An 18,928-nucleotide genomic window follows, 5' to 3' on the forward strand; every position below is an offset into this window, starting at 1 on the left:
AGACATGGATGAGCGAGTTTGGGGTGGAGAAACTTGACTGGCCTGCACAGAGTCCTGACCTCAACCCTATAGAACACCTTTGGGATGAATTAGAGCGGAGACTGCTAGCCAGGCCTTCTCGTCCAACATCAAACACCAGTGCCTGACCTAACAAATGCGCTTCTGGAAGAATGGTCAAACATTTCCATAGACACATTCCTAAACCTTGTGGACCGCCTTCCCAGAAGAGTTAAAGCTGTTATAGCTGTAAAGGGTGGTCCAATTCAATATTGAACCCTACAGACTAAGATTGGGATGCCATTAAAGTTCATATGCGTACAAAGGCAGGCGTTCCAATACTTTTGATAGTATAGTGTACATGGTACACATATGCCACAGTCCTTATACTAACAAAATATGCTTTAATACCCCTGTCGATGACATAACAAGGTGGCAGGGGTCACCCAGTGAAGTTACTCGGTGACACTGCCCCTTAGTTTATTTAGCGGCGGGTGGGAAGCGGAGCTGTCAGTCGGTGGGAGCCAAGCACCAGATGTGGACTGTTTTTTTTGCTGTCGGTGGACAGTATTCTTCGTGATTGACGCTGAAATTACTTCGGGGAACATATTTTTTTTTTCTTTTTTTAATAAAGGAAAATAAAAAAAACTGGCATTCGGGTTTTTATTTCCTTTATTTGTTGGGGAATGAGTAGGGGTACTATGTATCCCCTACTCATTCACATGGGGGAGGCTGGGATCTGGGGCCCCCTTTATTGTTACTCCCACAACCCCAGAGCCCCTGGGCCAGGGTTGTGAGGTTCTTGTTCTCATCAACATGGAGACAAGGTGCTTTGGGAGCATTTTGAGGCATAGGTGCTGGTATGGTCGCTCACACAGCACAGTTCGGTCGTTAATTTATGTGAAAGTTCATTTAAAACGTCTTATCCACACATTACTATGCCTGGGTGTCTTCTTTAATATGCTTAAGAAGACTTCCTGAGAAAAAATTCTCTTGTGTATTGATTTCATATAACAGAAAGATTAAAATATTTGTAAAAAAATAAAAATACAAAGAATACATTTTGGAGATAACTGTACCTGCAAACTGGAGGAAAGAGCTTTAGGAGCCCTGCTTTAATTCTACAGCTTCCAGCTTCGATCAAGGCTAGAACATAAAATAAGAATTGAGAGCAAAGAATACAACAGGTACACCGACAAACAAACAGTTCTAATACCATGGGTATACTTCAAGCAGAGGATAATCATCAAAAAAAAGACAGAGTTGTGGAAACACTGATCTTATTGCCCAATTAAGACCCAGCAGAAACAGTGTGAAGGCGAAGCTACCACCCCAGCCCAAGGCAAGGCACCAAAGAAAATAAATAAATAAATAAAAATAAAGGGGGGGTGCCCAGCCTACTCCGTCCATGGCCGCCACACCTTGTCGAATTTCTTGGGGCAGTTCCTGTTAATGTAGGCTAACTTATATAGAGGAAGGGTAGCATTAATTGTTTTTTCCCATGAACCCACGGAGGGAGGGGAATGGGCATTCCATCTAAGAATAATTTCTCGTTTGGCATAGAAGAAAAGGTATGTTAGCAGTAGTTTAGTGCATCTAGGCCGTTGCTCGTCATCCTGAATTGCCAATAGAGCCATTTCCGGTGAGAGCCAGCTGGAGGCGACCAATAATGAGGTATACCACCTCCTCTGAACACCGAACAATCTATGGACATCTCCAGAAGATGTGAATGTACGTTCCCTCATTATTGCCACACCTGGGACATTCCTGCGACCTCTGGGGGTATCCTGTGCAGTCTCTGGGGGGTATAATAGACCCTGTGTAAAAATTTCACCTGCATCAACTTGTCCTTGGAGGAGACTAACCCCTAACACTATCCATTAAACAGTCATCCCAATCCACCCTATCTAAGTCTGGAAGGTCGGCTTTCCACTTTTCCCAGAGCTTTTCCATCTTGGGAGATTCAACACTCAACAAGGCCAAATAAAGTACCATTTTGTACCAGGCATGCTATCTGTGTTTCCTCAGCCAATAGAAGCGTTAAAGCTATATTATTGTAGTTATTAGGAGGGGGGATGTACATCTCTTTGTGTGATTCTTACTGCATCTTTTGGCTTGTAAACATCCTTTTGTGTGACTTATCTGAAATAAATTGTCTGCTTTTCAATATATCTGGAGTTCGACTGATCACAGGAGAATGATCCTAACATTTTTGGTCCTTCTAGCCGGAACCAACTAGTGCATTTCGGGTCGAATGGTCCCGACAAAAACTTTGGTGAGTGTTGGACTTCAAAGCTCACTGAGGATTAAGAGTCCCCCCACTCAACGTTAGTGGTGAAATAGGGGCGGGGGCCTAAGACACGGATCCACTGTCTGGTTTCGAACTACGTGATCCAGTCCTCTTGGTGTTTGAGAGATAAGATAATTTTAATTATTCTTAATTCTTTCTAAGAGTCTCTTCTTCTCTTTCTGTTTGATTCTGGTTTAATGTGTTGTAATTGTCATCACATGCCTGACGAAGGGGTCCTGCGTGACTCCGAAACGTTGCACTCTCCTTGTGCTGTGATCATGCAATAAATTACCCGTTTGGACGCTATCTATGTCGTTCCATGGTGTGCTGGCAAATATCTTCACTGTGACTTGAACCAATATCCAGCTGGTTGTTGCTGCAGCACCCATACTGGAGAGCTCATCCAAGAATGTGTGCGATGGGAATATGAAGTATTACTTGTAAAAAAAAAAAAAATAAATAACTCTTGACCAGCTATGACAATACAGAAGGGTTATATTGTAAATATTGAAACTGAGCGTAAAAAAAAAAAGAAAATGTACACTGATAAGACCAGGTTGCTTTATTATTTTAGCATGCCATAATATTAAAGGAAGCACATGGCAGAAATTATTAATGGTTTTAAAGAAGAAGATAGGAAACATGAAAGTGAATTGCACTGTAAAGTGAACAAAATGGTGTAGAATTATTATCAAGTGGCTTGATGAATGTGAGAAAAGGAAAGGCCGAGAATGTTTTGATTACTATAAATGTGTCCAGTCCAGAGACAGTATGACTGAGTGCTAATTTTACTGCCATAAGGAAACAGGGATTTGAATGGGCTTTGCTAAGAGAAGTGTGCAGTAGTATTATTTATAGCCCAAACATGATGGTCAAGAAGCTGTTTCTCAGAAACAAGAAAATGCAGATTGCCTGACAGACATAGCAGAAGAGAGAGGGAGATGATGATGGATGACTAGTAGGGCAGCATTAACCCTTTGAGCACACAGAGGTTAATTTGTGCATCTGTGAAAATATTAGGATTTTCGGTGGGAAAGAAAGTCCGAATAATAGTCTTAAAGTAAATATATTACCGTATATACTCGAGTATAAGTCGTTCCGAGTATAAGTCGAGGCCCCTAATTTACCACAAAAAACTGGGAAAAATTTATTGACCCGAGTATAAGACGAGGGTGAGAAATGCAGAGGGTCAACAATGCCCATCTGCAGCTGCATGCCTCCCTGTGTCCTGTGCAGCCTACCTGTACCCTGTGCATGTGTCCTGTACATGTGTGTCCTGTGTCCCTGTGTACATGTGTCCTGTACATGTCCTGTGTGTATGTGTCCTGTGTGCATGTGCAGCCTACCTGTGTCCTGTGCAGTCCTCCTCGTCTGTGATAGGCTGACCGCTGACTGCCTATCACGGACATTCTCTCATTCTCATACCACGGACGAGGATGAGAGAATGTCCGTGATAGGCTGTACACTGACAGCTGTTCAGCCTATCACAGACGAGCAGGAGGCGCGGCTTTTGAAAGCTGCAATAGCCGCCGAACACTATCATCACACGCCGGCCGCCGTCTGCCTGCATGACACGCTGATCATGCAGACAGACGGCAGTGACTCAAGTATAAGTCGAAGGGGACACTTTCAGCCCAAAAAAAAGGGCTGAAAAATTCGACTTATACTCGAGTATATACGGTATGTTACTTTTAGAATTCCCGGACTTTCAACTGTAAAGTGTTAATGATGCAATGCTGTTTATATTGTTATAAAGTTAAAAGGCTAAGTTCTGAATCAGAATATGTGTTTGGGTAAAATAAAAAAATAAATAAAAATGTTTTGGGACCCTGTGGATTTCACTTGGGAACAGAGAATAAGGGGAACAATACAAAAGGGGGTTCATGTTTTATTTAATTCTGCTAAAATAGTGGGGTCATATATATATATATATATATATATATATAGAATATAATGTCAAATAATGAAAATGTCGCTAGGAAACATTTTACGTCTGGTGGACTTATGGATATTTGAATAAATGAAAGAATATTGTTTTTAACAACTCCAAGGTAAGGAAGGCTTTCTTTGCTAGTTTGATCTGTGCTCATTCATGTTAGATAGAGTATCCATTTTCCCCAGCCCCAATTCAAGTGCAGATATGACACCCCCCCCCCCCCCCCTCCTTCTACACAACTGAAGAATGAGGCGAGTTCCTTTTTATGAGGTGGGTGTCTAGTGATTACATGAATGAGTGCAAAATTGAACATGCACAGGTATTTTAGAGTTTAGAATATTAAATTAAGGTATGAAATAATGTAGACTACACAGTCCTTAGAGACAAACAATGTCCTTCCCGGTATGACAAATTTTTGTAGAGCCTGGGATTCCCGGGTATTCCATGCTGACGGCCCTGTTGGTTCAGGCAATACATGGGAGCCCTATGGCCCCCCCCCCCCCCAGGATGCTATAAAATGGAGTGAGGAAACAGAGACAGCCTTTACTGACCTAAAACAAGTCCTTTCTAGTTCATCAGTGCTAGCCTTACCAAACTATGACAAACCTTTCGAACAAACAGTAGACTCAAGGGAAGGTCACAAGACATCAGTACTTACACAGTCACATGGCGGCCACCAGAGGCCGATTGCTTACTATTCTACAAAATTAGACAGTGTAACTAGAGAACTTCCACCCTGTGTACAGGCAGTAGTTGCTACAGCCGAAGCAGTTAAGACCTCTGCATCTATAGTCCTATATCCCCCGTTGACACTCAAGGTACCACATGCAGTGTCTGTTATCCTTTTACAACAAAATATATCACATTTGAGCCCAGCATGACACCTTTCCTGTATGACAATACTTTTGACACAACCTCACTTAACAATACAGAGATGTACTACATTAAACCTATCCACACTACTACCACTTCCTACTGATGGTCATAAACATGACTGTACTGCTGCCATCGCTGAAAACATACTGCCACAAAGTGATTTGAAAGAAGTACCATTATCATGACCCTTTTTGTTGATGGCTCCAGTAAGAAAAATCCAGGTGGCACACATGCAACTGGATATGCAGTAGTGACACAGGATGAAATTGTGGAAGCTAGGCCATTACCAAAACATTATTCAGCACAAGTAGCAGAACATGTAGCACTGACAAGAGCATGCATACTATCAAAAGGAAAATCTGTAACCATATACACTGACAGTCAATATGCCTTTTCAACAGTACATGTTTTTGCACAACAATGGAAAAACAGGGGGATGGTAACCTTCAGTGGTAAGCCAATGTCACACACAGACTTCATTCTAGAACTCCTAGATACAGTTACCAAAAGAGCTTGCAATCTGCAAAATGTCAAGCACACACAAAATATACAGACCCCATTTCAAAGGGAAATAAAAGGACAGATGAATTGGCCAAAATAGTGGCACAAGAAACACACCAAATAACGACAGAACAGGAAATCATAGAGATAGATCATACAGTCCTTACTGGATAAACAATATTGGAAAACAAAGGGTTATAACATTTACACATCACCTGAAGGGAAACCGGTATTGCCAAAATCTTTATTTAGGTATGCAGCAGTATTGACACATGGAGTAACTCGTGTCAAACAGGGGGATGACTGAGATGTTAAATAAGGTATGTACACAGCCTATGGCTTCACTAACTACTAAAAAAAAAACTTTTTGCTCTCAATGGATTATATGTGCAAGATACAATGCTCAGGGAGGCAGAAGACCACAGAAAGGGAAGTTCCCCACACCGCAATATCCATTGCAACACATTTGCATGGATTTTATTGAATTAGACAAATGTGAAAGGAAGAAATATTGTTTGGTAATCAGACTCCCTGACCTGGGTGGAGATACTCCCGACAGGAAGTGCAGATGCACAGACAGTGATAATGGACCCCACTTTGTAAATAAAACTATACATTTGACAAAAGTGATGGGAATTTATTTATTTATTTATTTCAGGTACTTATATAGCGCCGTCAATTTACGCAGCGCTTTACATATACATTGTACATTCACATCAGTCCCTGCCCTCAAGGAGCTTACAATCTAAGGTTCCTAACTCACATTTATACATACTAGGGACAATTTAGACAGGATCCAGTTAACTTACCAGCATGTCTTTGGAGTGTGGGAGGAAACCGGAGTACCCGGAGGAAAACCACGCAGGCACAGGGAGAACATGCAAACTCCAAGCAGGTAGGGTCATGGTTGGGATTCGAACCAGCGAGCCTTCTTACTGCTAGGCGAAAGTGCTAACCACTACACCACTGTGCCTATCATCCCCAATCAGCTGGATTGGTGGAAAGACATAATGGCTTTCTAAAAAGCAAACTGAGGAAAGCTATGGAAGAAACAGGTAAAAATTGGATATACTGCCTACTAGTAGCTGTGACCAGTATGCATATCACACCCACAAAAGGTTTAAGCCCATTTGAAATGATACATGGAAGGCCATATAAGATACCCTTACAACCAAATGAAACACCTACTGAGGAGTCCGAGCACACACTAGCAGAATACATGTCTAGGTTGTTAAGATAAAGACATACTAATGATTTTTGTTCTGTCCTAGAAGGTCCAATTCAAGAAGATGAAAAGGTGACTGTGGGAGATTGGGTCTTAACAAAAAGTAATAAGAAAAAGCAGTGGTACTCCCCAAGGTGGGATGGTCCTTTCAAATTCCTCTTAACTACCCCTACTGCGATAAGGATTGCAGAGAGGTCTACCTGGATTCACCAGTCCCATTGCAAAAAGGTTTTACAGGTAGAATAGGGCCAGTTGGCTGCAAGGAGGTTCAGAAAATCCGGCTATAAAGGGAGGTCTCGCACAAGGTGGGACTTGTCTCAAACCGGTGAAATCTCCCTCCCCTTCCAACTCCCCTACCCTATCCACTGGAACTCTGTAGCTGGTTAGGATAAAAGGAACAGTAATTATTCTTGGGTTACTGGTGACTCTAGGAGAGGCATCCATAAGAGGGGTTATACATTATGGAAGAGAATAGGAACCTTTGGATTGGGAAAGAACAGGAAAAGCATTGAATCTAACCTTTATAGAGGGAATAACTAGCACTATACTGGTAGACTTCTGTCAGATTGCAGATTTTGGGGATACAACTGGGGCTAGAGGACTTCTATGGGCAGATAAATACATTTGCTGGCTCTGGAATAGGGCAGGATGTGAAGCATGGAATCAGGCCCTGTGGACCACAGTGTATTAAGATTGGGGGTATAATCTACCAGGGCCTAAAAAGAGTGGAATAAAGGAAAGACTCATTACAGAAGCGGCCAACTCCCCCTGCACACACAGTAAGAACTGTAACCAATTATTGATAACATTAAAGGAGCCAAGAAAGGAAGCTAAGCGGTTGTACTCTATGGGACCATGGGTGTCAGGAACTGACACCTCAGGCAAATTTTTCCTCGAGGTATTACCACCTAATAAAACAGACAACAGGAAAAGGTAGACACAGAAGGGAAAGAAGAAGGCCATACTAAAATAGAAGTTCTGAGTAAAACTATAAGATTTACTAACCTAAAAGTAGAAGATGCCATAGCTTTGAAGATGGTTTACCAAGGAAAAAAAACGAGTGGTTAGAATGGTTGAAGTACACGGTTAAAACTCTAAAAAAGGAAAACTGTTTCGTTTGTGCCGGAGCCAGACTACATTTATTTATTTATGGTACTTATATAGCACCATCAATTTACGCAGAATTGCATTGTACAGTCACATTTAGCAACTATCCCTTTTCCTCTAGATCACAATACAGATCCAGAAGGTTTAAAATGTATGTTGTGATTATATAATAAGAGCTATACACCTGAAACAATTCTACCTGTCACACATTGAGTTTGTTGCCCCCAGTACAGAGACCTCAGAAACCTCCAGCGGTTACTGCTTATCCGGGCAACTTTACTTGTTTTGCACTTCCAGGGAACCATAGCAAGGTGGATCTTGGGTCACTACCCGATGACTACTGTGTGGAGAGGATTAACACAGGCAATGGTGACTGGGTTGAACATGACATTCAGAGAGCTGATGTCTGGTGGATGTGTAGGGATAAGAAACCACGAGCTAGGATACCGGCCAATGCCCAAGGGGATTGCGCTATGGTCCAGCTGGCTATGCCCCTGAGGATCCTGTCAGAACACCCGTGGACTAAGTCACCAACGGTATCAGTGGGACACCTCTCCCATAGGGTCATTTGACTCTAGGATCTACATAGATGAGTGCGGGGTGCTGGGCGAGTTTAGGGCCAGGAATCAAGTGACAGCTGGGTGTGAGTCTCTTCTCCGGTGGGTGACTATAGATAAAAAAGTTGACTGGATTAACTATATATACTATAACCAACAACAATTTGTAAACTATACTAGGGACGCTGTGAAGAGCCTAGCAGAACAGTTGGCCCCCACATCTCTAATGGCATGGAAGAACCGAATGGCCTTAGATATGGTCCTAGTTGAAAGAGGAGGGGTATGCAAAATGTTTGGTAAAACGTGTTGCACCTTTATCCCTAACAATACAGCTCCTGGAGGGACCATGACCAGAGCCTTGGAAGGACTGACTGCTCTATCGAATGAATTAGCGGAAAACTCAGGTATTAATGATCCATTCACAAATTGGCTTGAAGGATGGTTCGGTAAGTGGACTGGACTTATCACATCATGTTTGATTTCAATTGCTGTGGCTTTGGCCGTTTTGGTCACTTGCGGATGCTGCTGCATTCCCTGTATTCGAGGACTTTCACAAAAACGGATTGAAACCGCAGTCTCAAGAACGATGTATCAAGCCCTTCCTACCTCTGAGGAGACCTATGTGGACATTGAAGCTCAACTTAATGACATACAGTCCAAAAGTGTATAACTCAGGGACTATCATCAAAATGTGTTGAGATAAAATAGTCACACAAGAGGAGGGAATGTTGGAAAAGTTTTAAATGTTTATTGTGTGACTATTAGAAAAACAATAACCCTGAGACTGATTTTTAAGAGGACTTCTGAGCACATTGTATTAACTTGCTATATCGTTTGCTTTAACCAACTCCATGGTAAGTTGTAGGATAATTAGTCTTAACCATATATGGTAGAACAAGACTGTACAGGAAACACTAATTAGCCAAATAAAGTACCATTTTGTACCAGGCACACTATGTGTTTCCTCTTGCCAATACAAGCGTTATAGCTATATTATTGTGGATATTAGATGGGGGGATGTACATCTCTCTCGCGATTCTTACTGCATCTTTTGGCTTGTAAGCATCATCCTTTTTTGCGACACATCTGAAATAAATTGTCTGCTTTTCAATACATCTGGAGTTCGACTGATTACAGAATAATCCTAACATTATTATTTGGCTATTAAGCACTTGTTATTTTATATCATGGTGTAGAGGATATAATTTTACCAGTCCAGAGGCTTTATGCTTATACCTTTGATAGCGCTGCATTTTTAATGCGATTTTGGATATAAATCAATAATTAAAAAAATAAAATAAAAAAATTTTGATTTTTTTTTTTTAAAATCGATTTTTTTGATTTTATCAAAATTTTAATAAAATGCTTTTGGAGTAAAAAAATCCATCTAAAGATAGTTTCTATTTAAGATACATTAATAATTTAGTTTATTCAGCATGAAATTGAGTTTAGTTATGTAGCATGAGGCTGTATATTCTGAAATAGGGATGAGCCCGATGTTCGAGTCGAACGCAAGTTCATCTCGAACATCGGGTGTTCGCCGAATAGGGAGCAATTTGGGGTGTTTGCGGCAAATTTGAAAGCCGCGGAACACCCTTTAAAAGTCTATGGGAGAAATCTAAAGTGCTAATTTTAAAGGCTTACATGCAAGTTATTGTCATAAAAAGGGTTTGGGGACCCGGGTCCTGCCCCAGGGGAAATGTAACAATGCAAAAAAAAGTTTTAAAAAGGGCCATTTTTTCGGGAGCAGTGATTTTAATAATGCTTAAAGTGAAACAATAAAAGTGAAATATTCCTTTAAATTTCGTACCTGGGGGGTGTCTATAGTATTAAAATCGTATTTGGGTGTCTATAGTATGCCTGTAAAGTGGCGCATGTTTCCCGTGTTTAAACAGTCCCTGCACAAAATGACATTTCTAAAGGAAAAAAAGATCATTTAAAAGTACTCGCGGCTATAATGAATTGTCGGTCCCGGCAATACACATAAAAGTCATTAAAAAAAAATTTTACAACTGAGGGCAAGGCCACCCGGTGATGTAACCGGGTGACCCTGCCCCCCTCTGACGCTACGGGGAAGACATAGGGAGGTCCCCGTGCATCAGAGGGGGCGGGGTCACCTGGTGACGTCACCTTGGCTCCGCCCTCAGTTATAAGAGAACTGTCACCTGAGAGGACGGTCATTACGGGGTCATTACGGCGGGTGCCTCCCATGGAAGCGGATCAGTGGCAGCTTGTGGGGTTTTTTTTGGGGTTTTTTTTTTCGATCCATCGGAGCGAGAGAAGAAGGTGAATGGACTTCGTAGGACATTTTTATTTTTTAATAAAAGGACTTGTCCTCAAGCCGTGTCACGTCATTTTTACCATTTTCACACTCTTTTTGTGACATGGCCGTTACCATTTCACACAGGGGGGTGGCCGGGATCTGGGGGTCTCCTTGTTAAAGGGGGCTTCCAGATTCTGATAACCACCAGGCAAGGGTTGTGGGGATGAGGCCCTTGTCCCCATCAACATGGGCTACCCCAAAGCACCCTCCCCATGTTGAGGGCATGTGGCCTGGTATGGTTCAGGGGGGGTGCTCTCTCACCCCCCCCCCCTTTTTCCTGCGGCCTGCCAGGTTGCATGCTCGGATAAGGGTCTAGTATGGATTTTTGGGGGACCCCCACACCATTTTTTTTTTTATTTTGTCGCGGGGTTCACCTTAATATCCATACCAGACCTGAAGGGTCTGGTATGGATTTTGAGGGGGATCCCCACGCCATTTTTTTTTATTTAGTCGCGGGGTTCCCCTTAATATCCATACCAGACCTGAAGGGCCTGGTATGGAATTTGGGGGGACCCCCATGCAATTTTTTTTTTTTTTTTGTGGTTCGGGGTTCCCCTTAATATTCATACCAGAATGGACTTTAAGAGAAAACCCATGCCGTTTTTTTTCAATGACTTTTATGTGTTTTGCCGGGACCGACAATTCATTATAGCCGTACTTTTAAATGACTTTTTTTCCTTTAGAAATGTAATTTTGTGCAGGGAGAGTTGTAAACACGGGAAACATGCGCCAATTTACAGACATACTATAGAGACCTCCCAGGTACGAAATTTAAAAGGAATATTTCACTTTTATTGCTTCACTTTAAACATTATTAAAATCACTGCTCCCGAAAAAAAACAGCTGTTTTTAAAACTTTTTTTTGCATTGATCCATGTCCCCTGGGGCAGGACCCAGGTCCCCAAACACTTTTTATAACAATAACTTGCACATAAGCCTTTAAAATTAGCACTTTTGATTATTCATGTTCGTGTCCCATAGACTTTAACAGTGTTCGCCCGCTTGAACAAATTTTTTGCCTGTTCGCATGTTTTGCTGCGAACCGAACGGGGGGTGTTCGGCTCATCCCTATTCTGCAATATTAACATTTTTGGTAAACTCATTCAATGAATCCAAGCTGAAATAACATGCACTGCATTGATGCATTCACACAATTTCACAGTAACCATGAGATAAAACAAAGTTCAGGAATATTCCTTTATCCCATTGTTTTGCAAATATACAGGTAAAAGCCAGTAAATTAGAATATTTTGAAAAACTTGATTTATTTCAGCAATTGCATTCAAAAGGTGTAACTTGTACATTATATTTATTCATTGCACACAGACTGATGCATTCAAATGTTTATTTCATTTAATTTTGATGATTTGAAGTGGCAACAAATGAAAATCCAAAATTCCGTGTGTCACAAAATTAGAATATTACTTAAGGCTAATACAAAAAAGGGATTTTTTAGAAATGTTGGCCAACTGAAAAGTATGAAAATGAAAAATATGAGCATGTACAATACTCAATACTTGGTTGGAGCTCCTTTTGCCTCAATTACTGCATTAATGCGGCGTGGCATGGAGTCGATGAGTTTCTGGCACTGCTCAGGTGTTATGAGAGCCCAGGTTGCTCTGATAGTGGCCTTCAACTCTTCTGCGTTGTTGGGTCTGGCATTCTGCATCTTCCTTTTCACAATACCCCACAGATTTTCTATGGGGCTAAGGTCAGGGGAGTTGGCTGGCCAATTTAGAACAGAAATACCATGGTCCGTAAACCAGGCACGGGTAGATTTTGCGCTGTGTGCAGGCGCCAAGTCCTGTTGGAACCTGAAATCTCCATCTCCATAGAGCAGGTCAGCAGCAGGAAGCATGAAGTGCTCTAAAACTTGCTGGTAGACGGCTGCGTTGACCCTGGATCTCAGGAAACAGAGTGGACCGACACCAGCAGATGACATGGCACCCCAAACCATCACTGATGGTGGAAACTTTACACTAGACTTCAGGCAACGTGGATCCTGTGCCTCTCCTGTCTTCCTCCAGACTCTGGGACCTCGATTTCCAAAGGAAATGCAAAATTTGCTTTCGTCAGAAAACATGACTTTGGACCACTCAGCAGCAGTCCAGCTCTTTTTTTCCTTAGCCCAGGTGAGACGGTTTTCGCGCTGTTTCTTGGTCAACAGTGGCTTGACACGAGGTATGCGGCAGTTGAAACCCATGTCTTTCAAGCGTCTCTTGGTGGTGGATCTTGAAGCACTGACTCCAGCAGCTGTCCACTCCTTGTGAATCTCCCCCACATTTTTGAATGGTTTTTTTTTCACAATCTTGACTAGGGCGCGGTGATCCCTATCGCTTGTACACTTTTTCTGACCACAGTTTTTCCTTCCCTTTGCCTCTCTATTAATGTGTTTGGACACAGAGCTCTGAGAACAGCCAGCCTCTTCAGCAATAACCTTTTGTGTCTTTCCCTCCTTGTGCAATGTGTCGATGGTCGCCTTTTGGACAGCTGTCAAATCTGAAGTCTTCCCCATGTTTGTGTAGGCTTCAGAACTGGACTGAGAGACCATTTAAAGCCCTTTGCAGGTGTTTTGAGTTAATCAGCTGATTAGTTTGTGGCACCAGGTGTCTTCAAAATTTAACCCTTACACAATATTCTAATTTTGTGACACACGGAATTTTGGATTTTCATTTGTTGCCACTTCAAATCATCAAAATTAAATGAAATAAACATTTGAATGCATCAGTCTGTGTGCAATGAATAAATATAATGTACAAGTTACACCTTTTGAATGCAATTACTGAAATAAATCAAGTTTTTCAAAATATTCTAATTTACTGGCTTTTACGTGTATGTACACTACAAACTGTATGATTGAATCGGTTATGATATCGCTGTTTAACCTGACAGCATATTATTCTAAATAGGAAACATTAATTTTGTTTGCAAATATTAAAGATTCTAACTACCAACAAGAATGAGTCCTTACATTTAAAGAGCACCTGTCATTTCAGATCCATCATGGCAGCACCTGTTATCGTACATTCACTCACCTGCTGCCGCCACATTCCTCACCTTGTTGTGTCACTGCCGCATCACCAGCCGTCCCATTAAAGTGAATGGGACTGTTGGTAAGTCAACAGCGGGTCAGAGGAGAATCTGCTGTGGGACAGAGATGACAGTTGCTCTTTAACCGCTAGCCTAACGCCCACCGTCATATGACGGCCGGACGGTAAGCCTATTGTTCTGAGTGGACGTCATATGACGTCCACCGTTTAAACAGGGCATGCGCGCGATCGTGAGCGCGCAGCCCTGTACTGTCGGTGGCGGCGTGTCACCGAGACACCGCTCGTCACCGACAGGGGTGAACAGCCACTGCGCATGGCTGTTTACCACGTGATCGGCCGTGATGAAGTCACGGCCGATCACTAATGGTACATCCCGCATTGCACGGCGCATGCGCGCGATCGTGAGCGCGCTGCGCGTGCACGTCGGTGGCGGCGTGTTCCCCGGGAACACTGCTCGTCACCGACGATAGTTTACATCCATTGGCCAGTACTGTGTACCATGTGATCGGCTGTGATCCATTCACAGCCGATCACTAAGTGTAAACAAAGACCTGTCACTAGCTGTTACTAGCCCTTCTCTCCTCACACACCGTTTCCAGTGTGAGGAGAGAAGAGCCAGGAGCAGTGAGTTACAGATCTTTGTATTTGTAGTGTCTGCACCAACACCACTTCTGTCCCATCGCCCCCCCCAATTGTCATCTGTCACCCAACAGTCACCCCATAAAAAGTGCACCTGTCACATAGAGACTGCCATTAGTGACCATCAGCGGTGCCCTGTCACCCACCAGTGACCGTGCCCTGTCACCCGTCACCCATCAGTGACCTGCCCTGTCACCCATCACCCATCAGTGACCTGCCCTGTCATCCGTCACCCATCAGTGACCTGCCCTGTCACCCGTCACCCATCAGTGACCTGCCCTGTCATCCGTCACCCATCAGTGACCTGCCCTGTCACCCGTCACCCATCAGTGACCTGCCCTGTCATCCGTCACCCATCAGTGACCTGCCCTGTCACCCGTCACCCACCAGTGACCTGCCCTGTCACCCGTCACCCACCAGTGACCGTGCCCTGTCACCCGTCACCCACCAGTGACCATCAGCGGTGCACCCGTCACCCATCAGTGACGTCGCCTGTCAACAATCTGTGACTGTCACTGTCCGTGGCCTGTCACCCATCAGTGACCGTGCCCTCTCACCCGTCACCCATCAGTGACTGTACCCTGTCACCCATCAGTGACCATCAGCGGTGCACCTGTCACCCATCAGTGACCGTCGCCTGTCAACTATCTGTGACCATCGCCCATCACACCATCACCTCTCAGTGAACGTCACCTGCCACCCATCGCACAGCCCATCAGTGACCGTCACCTGCCACCCATCTGTCACCTGTCGCACAGCTACCCGCCACACAGCCATGTCCAAAAGAGGATATACAAGTGAGGAGGCGTTCCAGATCCTCTCTATGACTGATGAGAGCACCGGGGAGCTCTCATCAGAGTCCCATTCTGATTCCGAATCAAGTTCGGCATTTGAGCCGATCGAGAGTAGCAATGGTTCGGATGAAGAATGGGTCCCTGCTAAAAGGGCACGACACTCTGGAACCCAGGAAGTCGCCAGCAACCGGGATTATATTCCCAGTACCAGCTCTGCCACCAGAAATAGGCCCCAGGAAGAAAGGCCCAGTACCAGTGCTGCCGCCAGCAATAGGCCCCAGGAACAAAGGCCCAGTACCAGTGCTGCCACCAGAGATGGGCCCCGCGCACAAATGCCCAGTACCAGTGCTGCCACCAGAGATAGGCCCCTCGCACAAATGCCCAGTACCAGTGCTGCCACATCACACCTGAGTTCCAGCACAGGAAATTCAACTCCCCCAACTACTGGAGTGTCACGTCCCCCAAGAGCCAGGGCCGCTACCTATATGCCAGATGGTCTTGCCAACCCAACATGGCTGCCTTCCAACTCGGGATCACCAAATATTCCCCCTTTCACAGCACAGCCAGGTGTGCAGGCCAACACCCAAAATTTTACAGAGATCAATTTTTTTCACCTGTTTTTGCCCGACACTTTGCTGCAGTTCATTGTCGACCAGACAAATTTGTATGCCCAGCAGTATATTGCCAGCAACCCCCAATCATCTTATGCCCGTCCGTTTGAGTGGAGAGATTTGAATATGGAGGAGTTCAAATTGTTTTTGGGCCTCACCCTAAATATGGGGCTTACAAAAAAAAATGAAGGACATACCTATTGGTCCACCCACCCCATACACCATATGCCCATGTATTCTGCCGCTATGTCCAGGTCCCGATATGAGATGATTATGAGATTCTTTCATTTTAACGACAACACCCAGTGCCCTCCCCGCAATCATCCAAATTCCGATAAGCTGTACAAGATTCGCCCACTAATAAATTCATTTTCCCAACGATTTGCAGAACTTTATGTCCCCGAGAAGATTATATGTGTGGATGAGTCCCTGGTACCATTTTCAGGCCGGCTAGGAATAAAACAGTATATTCCTACCAAAAAAGCCAAATATGGAGTCAAATTTTACAAGCTGTGTGAGAGAGCCACGGGATATCTATATGCATTCCGCATATATGAGGGAAGAGATTCCCAGCTCCAGCCCCCTGAGTGCCCGGCCTACATGGGCACAACTGGAAAAATTGTATGGGACCTGGCTTACCCACTTCTAAAAAAAGGCTATCATATATACCTGGACAACTTTTATACCAGCCTGCCCCTTTTCAGACACCTTTATATTGAAAAAACCCTGGCCTGCGGAACTTCAAGAAAAAATAGGAAGGGCTTCCCACAATCCATTGTGAACAAAAGGCTGAAAAAGGGGGAAAGAGCAACACTGAGATGTAATGAAGTGCTGGCCTTGAGGTGGAAGGATAACAGGAACGTGCACATGATGTCCACCATTCATGATGACACTGCAGTTGTAGTTCAGCGAAGACGAGGTCCCATTGAAAAACCGACATGTGTCCAAGACTATAATCTCTACATGGGGGGGGTGGATTTCAATGACCAAATGATTCAGCCCTATTTGTCAATAAGGAGGTCCCGATTCTGGTATAAGAAGGTAGCAATATATCTAATCCATTTGGCCATTTACAATTCCTACATAATCTACACAAAATCCACAGAAAGCCCCGCCTCCTTCCTAAAATTCATAGAAGAAGTAGTCACGTCCCTCATCTATCCACAAAGACCCCTCCCAGAATTACCTCGTTCTGATGCTGTTAGCCAACTTCATGAACGCCACTTCCAGTACAACATTCCACCATCGGAAACAGGCCGAAGACGGCAAAAAAAATGTCGTGTGTGCAGCAGAAGAGGTTTTCGAAAAGATACAAGCTACTATTGTCCCCAGTGTCCCTCCCAACCTGGCCTTTGCATTGGTGAATGCTTCGAACTGTATCATACATCCCCAAGTTATTAGCCCATATTTTCCCCATTTTCGCTGATCATTTTCCATGCTTCCCCAAAATAACCATGCCACTGCCTTCAATGTGAACTGACCCTGGCCTGCTTTTTGACTATGCCTCTGCCTACCGTTTGGACTGCTTCCACATGAACTGACCCTGGCCTGTTTTGACTATGCCTCTGCCCACCGTTTGGACTGCTTGCTCGTGAACTGACCCTGGCCTGTTTTGTGACTACTCTTCTGCCTACCGCTTGGACTGCTTGCACGTTAACTGACCCTGGCTTGTTTTATGGACTATGCTTTTGCCTACCACTTGGACTGATCTGTTGCCCTGCTACTATAGTACACAGGGGTCTCACATATGTGAGGGGCTCCAGAAAAGTTTTTCCGGATGGAGATAACAATTTTTTTTGTTTTCTCCCGGTTTTGTAATTTCCGGATTAGGGTCTGGAGTCCGGAGGCTTCATAGAGATTTGGGTGGGTCGAAGCCTCTACCCCTGTGCCCCTGTGCACAGGTCTTACCCGATTGCGGCCCTCAGCCTTCTGCTGACTTACTGCCATCATGCCTTTGCCTGCCGCATGAACGGACCACACATCTGCCTGCTACCTGGACTATGCAAATAATTCGCTGTAGCAAGAGGCAGTATGTTTATGAAGGGCTGGAGAGCGGTACAATAATGTGTGTCTGCAGGTAACAGTGTACCAGGACCAATATTATGGCTGTGCTGGCTGTCTCTGCCTGGACAATTCCTATGGACTGTGCTGTGCCGACTATAGACAATATTCCTGCCTGCTGCCTGGATAGTTATTGCTGTCGCTAAGCACATCCCTGACTGCTGCCTGGACCAGTGCTCTCTTCTGTGGACACTACTAAAAGCACAGGTAATACTTTTTTTTTTTAATCCTTTCCGCAATAGAATTTATTTTGGATTGTAATTCTTGGTATGTACATGCTATGTGTTAGAAATATGAAGGGCCTTCAAAAATGATAGGTTGCCAGGAAATTATCTATGTAATGTATGCTCCTAGAACGCCTGATGGTGCTACTTGGATGTTGGGCCACTGTATGTGGCCAAGCTGTGTAAGTCTCACACATGTGGTATCCCCATACTCAGGGGGAGTAGCAGAATGTATTTTGGGGTGTCATTTTTGCTATGTGTTGGAAATATCTTATAAAATGGACAACTTTGTGTAAAAAAAATGTGTTTTTATTTTTTTTCCACATTTTCCAAAAACTTCTGGAAAAAAAATAACCGTTCAAAAGACTCATTATGCCTCATAGATTATACGTTGGGGTGTTTGCTTTCCAAAATGGGGTCATTTTGTTGGCAATTCCTTTGTCCTGGTGCTCCAGGGCCTTCAAAAGTGTAATAGGTGGTTGAGAAATGAGATGTGCAATTTATGCTCGTAGATCGCCTGATGGTGCTACTTCAATGTTGGGCCTTTGTATGTGGCCAGGCTGTGTAAAAGTCCCACACATGTGGTATCGCCATACTCAGGAGGAGTAGCAGAATGTATTTTGGGGTGTCATTTTTGCTATGTATTTGCTATGTGTTGGAAATATCTTATAAATGGACAACTTTGTGTAAAAAAAAATGCGTTTTCATTTTTTTTCCACATTTTCCAAAAACATCTG

Source organism: Aquarana catesbeiana, linkage group LG08 (assembly GCF_042186555.1).
Source record: "Aquarana catesbeiana isolate 2022-GZ linkage group LG08, ASM4218655v1, whole genome shotgun sequence".
Taxonomy (NCBI): Eukaryota; Metazoa; Chordata; class Amphibia; order Anura; family Ranidae; genus Aquarana; species Aquarana catesbeiana.